At 33.4% G+C, this 17002-nt stretch overlaps 1 pseudogene; it reads left to right on the forward strand.

Moving 5' to 3' along the window:
* Positions 1-12235: 12235 nt before the first annotated feature.
* On the forward strand, positions 12236-12980 carry LOC149554013 (callose synthase 12 pseudogene; annotated as a pseudogene).
* The last annotated feature ends 4022 nt before the right edge of the window (positions 12981-17002 follow it).

Consider the following 17002-nt stretch of genomic DNA (forward strand, 5'->3'; position numbering starts at 1 on the left):
GGTGATTGTGTTAAGATCAAACTTGGGTAGTTCAATCACCTTATCAAGACTTACATCTCCATACGATATTTCTTCTGAGCTCCTTGATGTTTCTGCACTAGACCTTGATATTTGCAATGGTGTGGCATGAGTGCTTAGCCTCTAAAGGTCTTCACTATTGGTAGGAGTCACAAAAACTAGTAAGGTAATAAGAGTCTAAATAGGAATTTATTTCTCTAGAGTAGTAGTCACCTTCAATTCTTTAGACCTATCAACTTGTCTTTCTTCTTGTTGATCTTCACCTTGAATTTGTGGAGTGGGTAAAGGACTAGATTCCTGACCTAACTTGATTTATGTTCTATCTTTCTCAATTGTAACTAGGGCTTGCTTAGTTTACATGGGTGGCACTAGAGACAATGCTACTAGTGTTTTAGTAATAACACTTAGTTGTTTAGTGCTTTCACTTTGATCTTCTATCTATGTAGATGTAGGAAGCACACTGGATGTGTCAATTTGTTTCTCCCCTGTTGTTGTCACTTCAACCTTATCAATTTCATCTATTCGTACCAATACAACATCTATGCATAACTATGCTATCATGGTGGAACTCTTCAATATTTTCTTCAAGTCATCATCAGTCAAAGGATTTATGTTCTAAGAAGAATTTTCATGAACATCCTTGATTTGTATTGGGTCATCTTGACTCACTTTGTCAACATGTGGAGGACAACCATTCAACACTTTTACATCTTGTACATTTTTGTTCATCTTGTTACTCTTCTTTAGTTGTGGCCTCTTCTATTATTGTTGCTTCCTTAGTGCTTTCCACACTACCATCCTTTAATGATAACCCTTGTGCTAGTGCAATTGTCTCTTTCTCACCTTGCTTAGGTTCTTGCAATTATTTCTCACCTTTCTCTTTTATTGCAAGAGTAGGTAACCCATAAAACGATCTCAAAATAGATGTGCTTTTGGTTACCATATCCTCAATCTGCTTATTCATTATATGGAAAGCTCTATATTTGGGGGTGAATTTTATTTTGTGCTTTTCCATAGCTTTGGTAATCATCCTCTTATCCAATTCTGGCATTACTTGGGCTAGAGTTGATTCCCTGATCTTTATCTCTATGTGTAAATTGTATTGTCATTTCTTCTCAACTCAGTCATATAGACTTTTAGGTAGGGATTTGGCAATCTCATTAGGATTTTATTTGAATGTAGCCATCATCACGTATATGGCTTCCTCAATAGTTTTTTTTTCAACCTTTCCTAACTTATCAAAATCTATGTACAAAACTAGATAAATCTACATTTGATTTTATATTGTCACACAAATTATCTAAGTCGAAGGAGGGACTATGGCTTACCACTTTGAATTAACTCATGTCATCAAATTCTATATTATCCTCATCTAACTTGTCCATTGGAATGTATTTCCTCCTTGCATATGTCTTATTGGCTAGCTAACTTGGCTCTGCTAAAGTTGTAACTCAACAAGGTCATAGGTGTGGTCTCTCTTTACTATTTTGTATCCCAAAACTATTGTCACGCAAGACACACTATTTGATCTACTAGATTGAAAGAACTTGTGAGCTATCACTCTCATAGCAAAGGCAATTAGGGACTTTTAGATATAATCCATAGACATTCCCCTCTTGTTCCAAATTGCACCTATGTTCTTCTCAATAATTTCTTTTGAATCACTTTGCATGCTCTTTGGTCTTTCTAGGGTAGGATACCCTCTCACTCAGTTGATGATCCTTTTAGTGATCTTAATTGGTCCATTTTCCATCTATATAAAGTCATCATGTATTCTACTGAGCACAATCTTTATCCATTTAGTCTTGAATACATTAGGAAAATCTAGGGCACGAGTGAACCCTTTCCTTTCTACAATTTTTTTCTCTTCCCATAAGACTCCATCTACACAAAGTTGATTGATAAAATCCCTTATCTCCATGCCTCCTATACTTCCAACTTTGCATGAATAATAGCACCTAACAACCTGAATCATTAAGACTTTTAGTGGTATCATCGATAATGCACTAGACGAGTCTCCTTTATATGTAATTTTAGGTACTGCTCAGAAAGGTGGTTTCCTTACATCATTACTAATTAATTGTACATTAAACACTTCCTTTCCTTCCTTCCTAACACTTGCAGAAGAACTAGCTACCAAATTTGATACTTAGGGTTCACAAAAATTCAAATAGTGAAACTCGACACCAGTAAAATATCTTTCCAATCTAATGAATATGTTGAGTTGTAGTTGAATTTGATTGGAAAACACAAGAATCTCTTGTTGCAATTCACCTCCATGCTCTTCATGCTCTCTTTGATTGCTAGTAAATGCAAATGAGTTAAGAAATGACTATATAACCCTTAAAATTTTGTAATAAATGCTTAATGCTTACACAATTGTAAGCTCGATTAATATAGGGTTTTCAACTCACCCAGCTTACACTTGGTTTCCACTATGCTTAGTTCACATAGAAAACTTGGCCAATACTACCATACCTTCATTACTCAACAACAACTGAAATTTGATTCTCACTTAGTAGCAACTGTGAAAACTTTCATGCTCAGCAACAAAATGAAAACTAACAAAAATATAGATATCTTCTAGGTTCTAAGCAATACATTGCATCTCAATTCATGCATATATTAACTTAGATTCTTGGAACTGATGTATAATCTAACTTTGAAATATCAATCCCACACATATCTTTTTATTGCCTAGTTAGAGGTGATGTGATCACCTTATCCATTGCATAAAGTGACCTCACCAAAACTTGATGTGTTGCAATCTTCCCTCTTCTTCCATATCTTGTCCATCTACACTTTGACCTTTTCAACATTGACCTTATCTTTTCCTTTTATTGTTTCCATTACTCGGTACTAGTGATCTAGTTGGACAGTTTCTACTGATATGACCAGTCTTCAAATAGCTAAAACATGTAGTCCCACTCAACCATCTATTATAGTTGTCTTTGAAATGTGTTCTACTATAATTCTTAGGAGAATATCCAAATTCTTGACAATAGTGACAATGGTACCTTGTATTATAATCCCAATTGTAGGATTTTCTATTGTGTTGTACCTTTCTCTTCTTGTTTGGTGTCCAATAGGCATTAGGCCTGCATTCATATGCTTTATGTCCATACTTTTGACAATTACAACAATATCCTTCAAATCTTTATTATCTTAAGGTCTCAGTCCTACATTCATGTGTCTGATGTCCTTGCTTGTTGCACTTATGACAGTAACCCTTGAATTTCTGCTTAGAGTTTTGATTTGCATTTTTGCTTCTACAAACATTTGTTGTATGACCCAAGTTTCCACAATTATGACAGGTGGGTTTGTAGTTCTTACCTTTGTTTTTTCTTTTTTCACCATTTTTAGATTATTCTCCTTCCTCGGTATTGGTGTATCTCAATCCAATATTATCATTTTTAGATCTAGGAGATCTCATCAGTCTCTCAAATTATTTGATGGCTTCATTTGTTGAAACTTTCAACAGATTCCTTTTCTTTTCTCAGTTCATTCCTCTGTTGTTCATTATGTAACTTTAGGGTTGTGGTCTCAATGTCTTTTTCATTCAATTCATGATTGGTAATCATCACTTGATTCATTAGTTTTAGTTGCATGTTAGAAATCCTTTGTCCCTTTGATGTCTTCTCTTCTAGTCTATTGGTCAGTGTTCTTTTGTCATCTTCAATCATGAGTTTGTCTTCCTCAACTTTCTTTTTCTGATCAGTCACCTCGCATAGCAATACTGATTGGACTTCTTATCTTATTTTAAGATTTTTGACCTCTTCAGTTAAGGCACCATTCTTTTCCATCAGATCTGCAACTGTTGCATCAAACTCTCTTGAATTGAGTTCCCTTCTCTTCAATGAACGTTGCAATTCATCTCTTGCTTCCATGAGTTGGTGTAGGGCAAGCTGGATTTTAATCTTCTAGTTCTTAATAGTCTTTCCCAACTTTTAGACTTTCATCTTCAAGATTTTTCCTCAAGGTTGTAAAGCTTTCCTTTCCAAAGAACAAGGCTTTGATACTAATTGTTGGAAATAAAAATGGGAAAGTAAACTCTGAGTGGGGGGTGAATCAGTACTTTAAAAATTTAACCATAAAATTTTCACCACACATCCATCTAATCATTCAACATGTAAACTAAAATAGCTAACTACATGTTCATCTATAGCATGAAACAAATAACACATGACATAATAAGTTAGTTACCCAGAAACCCTCCAATGAGAAGGTAAAACTGGAGTGGGGATGACACTCACAAATCTTTATTGTTGCAACTATAAAGTGTAGCCAATGAAGGTTACAAGAAGTTTGACCATAAACTATGATCTACTCTATGAAAGGTCTACCCTATTAAAGGCTTACAAAGACTATTAGGTCTCACCTTGTTAAAAAAATTCAACACCCTACTAAAAGTGTGCCTTGTTAGAGGACTTCAACTTGCAATAGAATAAGCACTTAGTTAAGAGGTTTACACAAAATTTTGTTAGAACTTGAAACCTGTCAAGGCTACTCTATTAAGAGATTTTTACTGATTCACCTATTAGTATGTTTTAGCATTGATTCTTCAATTAGCACCTCTTTGCTAGATATCATATCTCCTCTTTCCTAATGTGTACTTGATCCTCCTGATCAAATGTATCTCTTTTGTCCTCTCTATGCTTTTATTTGTTCTCCTCTAACTGATTTTGTAATTCATAACATTATCACAAACTTCATAGCCACCATGAATGCTCTTTGCACTTAGCATTCATCTCTCTTGTGTGTCCTTCTCTTCCTTCATGCAATACAAACTATTTAGGGTTTTTCTCCTTAAGTAAACACAAGTTGGCTAGGGTTAGGTTAGAATCAATAATTGTGATTGATCCATTTTGCCGCTTAGAAAATCCCTCAATTTGACTGCTTGAATGTACTACATAGGAATCCAAAATATACACATGTATACATCTTCTAAAATTGTAAAACGATCATTAAGTCAGCTCAAAAATGGTTTACATAGAAGTTTGTGTCATTACAAATAACTATGTCCAAAACTGTTCACTCGGCAACTAAAGTCTCTAATGCTTGGCATTCATTGTATCTTCAACAATGTAACTTGGTTCCTGAATGACTTGACACACTCTATTTACTTGGCTCTTAAGTGACTTGGAACTCACTATTTTCTCAGCACATATTGGTGCTTGGCACTATCTATGTATATTACTCGGCATGTATTCTTTTGCTCGGCATGCTTTGATCACTCAGCTCACACTAATTTCTCGGGTTGCTCTAATCACTCGGCTTGCACTATAATTTTTTCAAATAATGCCTAAGTGTTTTCTCACTACCTTGTCAAAACCAATCTAACATTAACAACAAGGATTCATTGGGTTTCATTAGCATCATATTGAGGAATCTAGACAAATCTTGTAAGGAAACTTGCAACAAAGAATATAACTCTTTGCACATTATCTATAATAGATCTAAAATAAATATGCAATTGAAATCTACATACAAGAGAATAAAAAATATACCCACAAAAATTGTGACACAAGATATACCCTAGGAAACCCTCATTGAGGGAAAAAACCTAGCCTCCAAAAGCATCCACCACCATGTATTATTTAGCAAAAAATACCATTGCAATACAACCATGAAAGCCTTCAAAGTCATAGCCACTACCAAGAAATCCATGTGAACAAGCATAAATCCACACATTCCATGTCATGTTTCCAACTTTCACAAATGTTCCCTTGGCTAATCTGTTAAGCCTTGTCGTGCTCGACTCTTGTCATTTTTGTGTTTTATCTTGTCTCTACAACTACTCGTGTGGTTGTTTATATAGTAATAAGTCTCACAAAACCACCAAGTGGTATTACATTAACCATGTGCTACCTAACCCATTGACCCCACATTTAATATTGGAAATTTAATTCATTTTCCCAATATTAAATAATTACATCAAATATTATCACAATGTTACAATACAACTCATCAAGTATATCCTATGGGAATCATTACATGTTGCACATCCATCTAGGTGGAACATTACATAATAAAATAAAATAGTATAATATAACAATGCAATGTGTACAACGCCCATTACCTCAACAATCTCCCACTTGTTGTATACATTGCATAGGGTCAATCTATAGCCACATAAATGAATAAGGGAACAATCCCTCCTAACATATCAACCATCATGGATCAAAGTACATGAAGTGCTCCATCCTAGTACCCACAACAAAATCAAAGTATCTAGCATCTCAAACATGAATGTTCGCACCTCCTATTAGGCCACTGCCACCGAACATACATAAAAGTCATCCAAAGAGAGCCACCCAACTTGTCACATTAGAAGATAATAAAATCTTGTACCAACTAAAATGTCAAACACAAAAACATAATCTAAAGGTAATCACATGTATTTGTTGTTGTCAAAATATCCATATCTAAAATAACACCCACAACAAGTTCCAAACCCATCCAACTATCCATACCTCCAAAGGTATACCAGTGAATCTCACAAAATCAACATTTTCAATCTGTAACCTACAATCATAAGCCTCAAGAGCAATACCTATCGCATATATACCAAGAAGATCCCATTGCAAAAGATAATGTTAAATCTATAACCAATCCACTCATAACATCTCAAAGAAGTGAATCCATGTAGTCTCAACGACATCCACAACATGTAAACCAATAACTTGCAAGAACAACTCTATAAAAAATCTCCAACAGTCTCCCAAGATCTCCATAATTAACAAAGGAAAGAGATAAAGGAATAACCATGTCATCTCTCATATGACATACATGAGCACAAACTAGTAATCACAATCTCTAACCAATCTCAAATCCAATGTAAGCAAAATCAAACATCCAAGAAGATAACAAAGATTAGAGATAAACCATGCAAATCATAACCTATGTTATGTCCTTGTACACACACCTCTAGATGTAAACTATGAAAATATGATCTCCTCCATAAAACCCCAACCAAGAAGCCTCAACAACACCCATATCATGCCATATAACTAATCATGGATGTAAGCCTCTCATAAGAAGATCAAACTCATATATCATTCCTAATCCAAGGAATATGCCCTATATAAAACCATCTCCTAAACTTAACCATCATAATAACATATGTAAATAGAGATAACCAATGTTAAACCATCTCTCAAATGAACCATCTAGAACTAGCTCATGTACCATAGCTGAAGATCCATATCTATGAAAGATAAACATAAATATAATGCACCTAAGAGAAAAAATGGGCTATACCTCTCAAGTAAAAAAATTGCTGAATAGATCAAGAGCGGGGAATGAGAATGCTCATCAAGATATTCAAGTCTCCAACCAAGACTCATCTAAGAAAAATCCCCTCTCAAGTCTATATCAGGTGAATGCCCCTCAAAATTATTATTGAAACCAAATAATTATCCCACCAAATAATTCTCTAATTTAAGAGAAATCAGCATCACCACCATCTCTAAGTATCCATGAGCACCTATAACTAATTAATTCATGCCAACTCCAAATGCAACATAGCAATACCATGAAGTATCCAGCAAATGATCAATGTACTCAATACCAAGAAACTAAACCAAGATCATTGTCAAAGTTCCAACCATGGCCTGAGGAACATAAACATAACAACATGATCTAATCATCTCAACCAAAGAGATAACATGCTCCCTATGAACATATTATAACATGTCAAAACTCTAAATGTGTATCAAGAGTATGCTATGACATAAAAATGAAACCATCCTAACACCAAGGATAATATGTCAAATGAAAACATAAACCACACCTTTACCAAGAACCCTATGAGTCCTCAAGATGCAACCATCTCTACACACCATGAAGAAAACCATCTTCACATACCATAAAGAACCATCTTCACACACTATGAAGATAACAAGTGTACCATGGAAATGTTAAAGATGCTTCTACAGCAAAAGGATCTAAAAAAAACCTCCAACATCTACAAACACTCAATAAATATATCAATGTCAACAACTCCCACTCAATTGTGGTACCAAGTCACCTATGGCATCATAAAATCCATCTCCTACGTGAAGATTCTCTAGGTCTACGCTCACACAACCAAACTGTCAGTACCAAGTGAAAATCAAGATTTCCAAACCCAAGAAGATACAAACCAAACCAAGAACCAATCCTGCACTACCACTTCATCATTTTCATAAGCTCCACTAAATCGTGTATCCAAGCTATCCATGACATCATGATAAAAAAAAAAAAACCATCCTCTAACCATGAGAATCAACTAATGCATCAAACCATCAAAGAACTCAAAGTGAACATCATGAGCTCCTCAAAAGAAACCAAATAACCATGATCCTCAACCAAGAAGATATACCACCATAACCAAATCAAGAATCCAAGCCAATAAACATCAAGGATGTACCTATATATCCAATCATGTCACACCAAAATCCATGACATCATGATCAAAAGCATGAATTGAGCACCTAACTCTTAATGTGTCCAACCTGTCAGCATAAAATAGTCAACCACAATCCTCCATCATGATTGTACTTGGTAACAACATCTCATCCCTTCTACATGAAGACAAATCAGAAAATCATGTGACTAAGGGCATAGACAAACCAAATTTAAGCCACCAGTTTAAATATGCATCAATAATGAAAGATCAATGGGCAAAGACAACCCATAACCAAGCTATAAATGCAACTTGTAAGTATAGTCCACTTACAACACTGTGTAACTTGTAGACCCAACAAGTCATCATACATATCCAAACCAAACATTGATAACCATATCATCATGAGACCAATCTGAAATATGAACTAAGCATACAATGACATCAAATCTTAAATCTTCAAACATACAATGTCATAAACTTGCAATGCTACCATAATCAATATATCATAAACTATTCAAATTAATATATCACCAAATAAACCATGTCAAGTCTACACCAAATCTGAACCAATGTATAGAGCTCTCCAAGAGTTTTTCATTGACTATTCAAAGTCCAAATTTTGATTTGTATGCCCAAGTTATGCCCTAATTTGTGCTCAAAATAAACAACATTTAATTTTTAGACTCTTAAAACCTAAAAAAATGTCAAAATCACATGACCAAACCTGCACCAAGTTGTAGGTGCTCTGAATTAGCTTTCCAACATCTGTAAGAAGTCTAAAATTTGATATCCTGGGAGAAAGTTATTGTCATTTTACTAAGACAAATTTTTTGACCATTTTCACTACGATTTTTTTTTGTGATAAAAATTCCAATAGAATTAAATTTGATGGTCATCATGAGCTGAAACTAAAAAACTCTTTCATTTCCCCTAAACATGGCCAAACTAGGACATCTTATATATCAAAATTGATGGAAACATCAACTCGGATCCAAATGTGAGGTTTTTTTTTATCTAGGAGGTCATTTTTGCAAGCTCCCCCTAAAACCCTCATTTAAATGAAACATCCAAAAAAAAAAAATTCCAACAATTTTGCATGCCCAAAATCTACCAACATTCCATCATAATAGCAAACCCAAAACCCTCAGATCTACAATAAACAACTCATATATCTTTCCCTTTCTTTTATCCTCTCATGTATTCTCATAATTCAATCTAGGGTTACAATAATAAAATCATAGTTCTAATACCACTTGTAAGGAAACTTGCAACAAAGAATATAATTGTTTCCACATAACCCATAATAGATGTGAAATAAATATGCAATTGAAATCCACATGCAAGAGAATAGACAAAATACCCATAAAAATTGTGACACAAGATATACCTTGGGAAACCCTCACTAAGGGAAAAAAAACTCAGCCTCCAAAAGCATCCATCACTATGTATTATTCACCAAAAAATACCATTGCAATACAATCATGGAAGCTTTCAAAGCCATAACCACTACCAAGCAATCCATGTGAACAAGCATGAATCCACACATCCCATGCCATGCTTCCAATATTCACAAATGATCCATTGGCTAACCTGTCAAGCCTTGTCCTGCTCGACTCTTGCTCTTTTATATCTTCAATCTTGTCTCTACAACTACCCTAGTGGCTACTTATATAGTAGCAATTCTCACAAAACCACCAAGTGGTATTACATAAACCATATGATAAAATCATGTGCTACCTAATCCATTAACCCCACATTTAATATTGGAAATTTAATTCTTTTTCCCCAATATTAAATAATTACATCAAATATTAGCACAATGTTACAATAAAACTCATCAAGTATATCCCATGGGAATCTTTACATGTTGTGCATCCATCTAGGTGCAACATTACATAATAAAATAAAATAACAATATAACAATATTATGCAATGTGTGCAACACCCATTATCTCAACAAATCCTTTGTGAAATTTTTTCAAGAACTTCTATCTTCTTCATGCCTACAAGAAATGGAAAATTAATGTGGTTAATCTGTGAAAATTTAAATTTCTTTCACTTCTATAAATTTTTCTTAAGAAATATAAAACCCTCCTTGTAAGAGATGACTTCTTTTAGTTTAAAACATCTATGAAAATCTGAAATTGAAACCCCAACAAGAAATATCAATTTTAGGAAATAAATTTCTACAATAAGGGTTTGAAGGAAAATAAACTCGACCAAATCCCTTTCATGAAAAGAATCTTGGATGATTGGAAATTTCTTCTCTACCAGATTTGTAATTAAAAACCATTTTTTTAAATTTAATAACATATAAAATATGTTACCACAGTAATAAAATTATTGTGGTAAATATTTTTTATTACCTCTTACCCATTTCTACGAGTTGGCTTGTTGTATTAATAGAGGGGAGAAATATTTTCAAAACTATAAATACATTAATATAAATTCAAATTAGAGGGGTGGGGACACCGATGTTGGATATACCATTGATGCAATTCTTCTATAATTTCTACTTGATGATTATGTTGCATATTCTTATTCTAATATTTTGTACTTAATTTGTTGTGATCCTATAGGTCGATGTTCTTATCATGATGTATGTTATTTTAGCATCTCTTACCCTGTGAAAAATGTTAAGCTATAATTTTTTAATGAAAAACTTGAAGAAGTCTACATTTAACAACTTAATGGTTTTTCACTTGCTAAAGACAAAGACATGTTTGTATATTATAGAAGTCATTGTATGGACTAAAACACGTACCTATTATCATGGTATGTGATGCTAGATAAGCATTACTAAGTTTAGGATTCAAGAAAGATAATGCAGACAATCATTTGTACTTGAGAACAAATTCATATGGTTACTAATTATTGTAGTATTTTTTGATGGTATTATATTTGGAGGCAATGATGAGGCTAGTGAGAAATTTTATGAAGAAATAAAGAATGATTTGAAATATATATGATTTTTTGGATTAAATAATTTTTGGGATTACAAATAACCCAAAATAAGGATTGAATCTTCATATCACAAACTAAGTATCTAAAAGATCTATTAAGAATATTTGGATTGGAGAACTATAAGCATGTTGAAACACCTATAGTTACAAGATGTAAATTATCATTGCAAGTGTTAAATATGGGCCTTCAAATTAACCACACACTTCAACATCATCATTGTTTGTCGGATACATCCCAAAATGAACATGAGATTATTCCTCTAAAATGTATGCACAAGGTGATATGTTGCCTTCTAACTAGATGGAGTTTTACTATGTGCTCTCATAATCAAGAGTTCACCAACCAGACCAACTAGAACTAAGGACTTAAATGAATGAAAATGCAAGATTAACCTATAATTTTGAGATTTTGTATGCAAATATATGAATTAATCTAAATGATATGTGACTTAATCTAAGAACAACATAAGAAAATTACACTAGTACATTTTCCCTTGTTTTTCGACCAAAGGACATATTGGCCTATGATTTCTTCTTCTTCTATTTTTATGCCCAAGTTGGTAAAAATTTTGACTAAATCCAGCTCATAATGAAAAAAAAAATTGAGAAATAATTTGTTATTTGAGCGGCAAGAGTTTGTTGTTTGGTCTACGCAAGCAGAGCTGGGTTTGTGATTTTCAGTTCCAAGGAAGAAGGCCGAGAAGGGAAACTATGGGGAAACTTTATGCACGCAGTCATCTTGTGAAGGCTATTAAACTTGGCTTTCTACTGATAGTTTATGTCACATATGGTGTTCTCAGCACAAACACATTTTTTTTATATTCTTTTAACCATCTCAAGTTGGTTTCTTGTTTTCTCATGGATCATGGCACCTTTTTTATTCAACCCATTAGGTTTCGATTGGTTGAAAGAAGTCTATAACTTTGATGATTTTATGAATTGGATATGGTACAAGGGGGAATCTTAAATAAGTTAGATAAAAGTTGGGAAGTCTAGTGGAATGAGGAAAATAACCATTTACAAACAACAAGACTATGGGGAATGGTTGTAGAGATCATCCTAGATATTCATTTTTTCTTTTTCCAGTACAACATTTTTTATCAGTTGGGTATTGTTGGGGGAAGCAAAAGTATACTTGTGTACCTTCTTTCATGGATTTATTTGCTTGTGGCCATTGTGATTTATGTGTTTATTTTATATGCTCTTAACAAGTATGTAGCAAAATAACATATCTACTATCGTGCAATACAAGCCTTGGTTGTTAGTTTGACAATTTTAGTAGTGGTCATTTTTCTATAGTTAACCAATTTCAAATTCATTGATTTTTCATGAGTATCCTAGCATTCATACCAACTAGATGGGGTCTAATCTTAATTTCTCAAGTGTTCAAGCCCTTTCTGCAATCCTATAGAGTTTGGTATACAGTTGTTGCAGTGGAACGGTTATATGAAATTACATTTGGTATCATTGTTATGATTCCAATGGTTGTACTTTCTTGGTTGTCTGGCTTTCAGTCAATGTAGACTCATATATTCTTCAATGAAACATTTAGCAAGGGACTTCAGATATCTCATATCCTTGCTAGCAAGAGGCCTAATCCAGGATACTAGCGCAGGTATGGTCAAATTTAGCAACTATAGACATTTGCTTGAATAGACTTTTGTCATTATCAGATCTATTATATCTTCTCATGGCTAGTTAAATGGATTTTAATATTCAAAATATAGAAATTCAATGCTCTTTTGATGTCTACATTTGTAAATTTATACAATTTTTCACATTAAAGGTGTAACTAAATTCAGGGAAGTATGGGTGGGAACATTCCCCCATGGGTTACTTAGGTGCCCAGTACCCATCATGTTGTAGGAACATGGGGATGCATCAAAAGTGCCCCTAATTCCTTCTGCTATTCTATCTACAGTGGAGAAAACCCACTCAGATGGCTAGAAACATCTAGGGATGTTAGTGGCATTCCATAGTTGTCCCTAAATAGTAGGAACATTGAAAAAAATCCACTATTGGAACATTAGGAACATTTAAAAAGGTCCTAGGATGGTAGGAGGATTGAGAAAAAAATAGTCTCTTTATTTTAAGTAATTTATCCAAGCCAAAAAAAAGGCTTTTGCTACTGCCACCAAAAAGTTGCTTGTTATGCTTAGCCTTTGCAATTTGAGTATGTTATCCAAATAATATAATGGGCTACCTGTACCCTGATGACCTCCAAAATTCGCTGCTATCCAAAAACAACTTAATCACATACACAAGACATCATATAAACATCATTTTACTATTTTTTCAATAATTTTTATATATGTTTACATATAGCATTATCTCTTAGAGTGTTAATATTCTAGCGGTACCTTATTATTTTGGTACAATTATGGATCTAGCTAGTAGACATGGATAGAAAATCACTTTTGTGTAAGCACATAAAGCAATATATAGTGCACATTATATTTTTATTTTCGTCTTATGTGGTGAATTGTTCTTGTTGTTATGGAGCATTTTATAGTTTCTTTTCTCATGAAAAATCCCAGATTTTAAAGAGTGTGTGCATTGAAACGGTATTTTTCACAATTTTTATTTTACAAAAATTTTCCCATGACTCAAAAGTCTAAAGCTTTGCATGTTTCTCCTAACATAGACATGACAAATACTCTTTGTTGTTGCAAATATGAGTATGATGTTAATCTAGCAATTAAATCTCCACAACCTATTCTCTATACTCCCCAAGGATGCATCCCCTAAAAAATTTGACCTCTATTCCTGTAGGGGACATTTTGGGGACTTGGGATAAGTAGGAAATGTTATCAATCCCATATCTGATTTTGTAATAAAATAGGAAATTTTCTGGTTAGTTGTAGTGTTTTAAGAAAATACCTACGTACATTAGGAGGCGGCCAACCTTACCATCCCAAAGATAGCTATCCATCCTCTAATGGCCCATACATGTTTACTTTTTTTATTCTAGATAGCTAGGATGAACCACCAACCTTTAGCACTAAATGTAGATACTAAATAGATATCTTATTTTCTATTGGACATGTTTAAGGACTATTCTAAGAGAGAGAACACACATTAGTAGATAATTTCAAAATGTTGATCTCATAGTCCCTCCCTTATTTATGTTTTCATGTCTATCTAGTAGTATTATGATATGGAATTTTTTTAATCAAAATTAATAGCAAGACTCTCATAGTTTTATGAAAGCCTTTTCTTTACATATTTCTAGTGTAAGAGAGAGTTAAGCCCTCAAATACACTTTTCACATTATTTATAGCTCAGTCCATACAAGATCTTGCATTCTTGTGGGTCCTATAGGCTTCTTTAGCCTTGTAAACATCATTAAAACATTTCTTTCTTTCTTCTTAGAGCTTATGATTGCACCTTTAACAAGAAAAAGATCTTATGATTACATGCCCTAGTCACATGCAATTCTTTACTACTCCCAAACAACAAGCCTCGACAATCTCCTCATTGCAAAAGCCACTGGTGTCTCTCCCACTACACAAGGGTAACACTACAAATAATACTCAATTCATTTATTCTAACTAATAATTTGTTATTAATGGTTGCTTTGTGATGATAGGTATCCAAATACACTTGGAATATGGAGGGAGGAGCAGCTGGAGGCATGGAAGCCTATTGTGAATGATGTGCACAATAAAGGAGGTGTTTTATTCTGTCAGATTTAGCACACTGGAAGGGCTTCACACGTGGGTAAGTTCTTTTAACATTTACAAACTAATACTTCTTACATACTTGACATATTTGTACTTCCATTTTTAAATAATTTCAATCTCTTCAGCCACGTTTAATGAATTTTTTTTTTGTGAAGAATGACATCTAAAATGGGGGCAGGGCAAGGTAGCTTGTGCAAAATCTAGTGACATAGATTTTTTGCCTTATGTTATGTGGATTTATTCTAATTTTAGCTAGTGGAAATTTTGTTTACTCTTATCAAATTATTCTCAATAGTGCCAAGAAGTGTTAAGTATATGCATGGAATGCTCATTGCAGAGTATCAATCCAATGGGCAAGCTCCTGTCTCCTCAACAAGCAAAAAGATAGTAGGACAAACTCTCCGAGCCAATGGAAAGGATCTTGTAGAATTTTATGCTCAAGCTCTCACAATAGAAAAAATACCACAAATTGTTGACCAGTTCCGCATTACTGCCAGAAATGTCAAGGCTATAGGTGGGCTCTTAGTAAACAATTCTCGAATTCAACAATTGATCAATGCCTTTATTTCCATTAATATTTTATATTGTTATCAAGTCTAGCAAGAGATCACATGTTTAGTTTTAATTCCATTAATATTTTATGTTATTTTTAAGTCTGGAAAAAGGTCAAATGTTTAGTTTTAATTCCATTTATATTTTATATTGATATTAAGTTTGGAAAGAGGCAACATGTTTAGTTTTAATTTCAATGCAATTGCATTTATCATCAACATTTGCACACACTATCAAGGTTGTATTTTGTGACTTCAAAAAACTATGGAATTACATTTATCATCAACATTTGAATAACCTATAAATACAAAAATTAAATTTCTTGTATTTAGACATTTAGCAATAATTATCATGGATACATGAATCAACTTAAATAATGAAGTAATAATGATTTAACTTACAGTTAAATTTTCAAAATCTTCTTTGAATCATTGAAGAAGCAACTACATGTCATTCCCTTCACCTCTATAGAAGGCAATTGACTCGGCATTTTCTCGGATGTGTACAAGCCCATATCGAAAGTTTGCCTCCTTTTTCTCTTGCATAAAATTCAGGGAGACCAATCCCTGCAGCAATAAATAGGTGGATGAATAAGCAACTGGAGTTTTGTAAAATCTTATATTTAGAAGTTGTACAAGGTCAAAGAGAGCGATTAGCTTATGAATTTATTAGTTTATCCCATATTTAGTTTTACCTTTCCCAGGAAGACATTGATAGCAATTCCTCCAAGAGAATAGACAATAAGCACCACAAACAATTATAAACAGAAGAGCTCTTAGGGAAGACTTTTAAAAGTTGAGGTTTCAATTTAGCTCTCTATGTGTAGTGTTATGTTATGGGGTTTCATATGAAGGTTTACAAGAGTTCAATAATGTTATAATACTCAAAATTAATAAGCTTTAGCATTAAGCATTGGACCTCGCAACATCCATTTGGGTTGTGATTCATTAAGTATATTTTGGGATTTTTTTTGTTAAGTATATTTTTGTTTCTTATGAAAAGAGAATTAGTTTTATGTTACTTATACCACAAGAATAAAGTAGGTTTCTAAAGGGAAAGTAACTAGTTGACAATCACAAAGTAAAAGGTTCACAAGGGTGAAAGTGCCTAAGCTATGAGAATGGTATATTTTGGAAATGTATGTGGCCTCTCCTAAATGTACTTGTGATTTCTTTCAAGAATGGAAATTTAGTAATAAATTGTAATTAATATTACAATTTGAGTTTTAATAAAGGTCAAAAGGCACATAAAAACTTGTGTCCAATAAAGAAAAAAGGTGTATAAGGAATACCAACCAAGGATAAGGAAGAATAAGTAAATGTAATACATCATATATTATCTAATTATCACTCCTTTGGAGCTTGGAACTACAATTCAATTTGACTTGAGGATGAAAC

Source organism: Cupressus sempervirens, chromosome 6 (assembly GCF_028749045.1).
Source record: "Cupressus sempervirens isolate cs-2001-9-10 chromosome 6, ASM2874904v1, whole genome shotgun sequence".
NCBI classification, from domain to species: domain Eukaryota; kingdom Viridiplantae; phylum Streptophyta; class Pinopsida; order Cupressales; family Cupressaceae; genus Cupressus; species Cupressus sempervirens.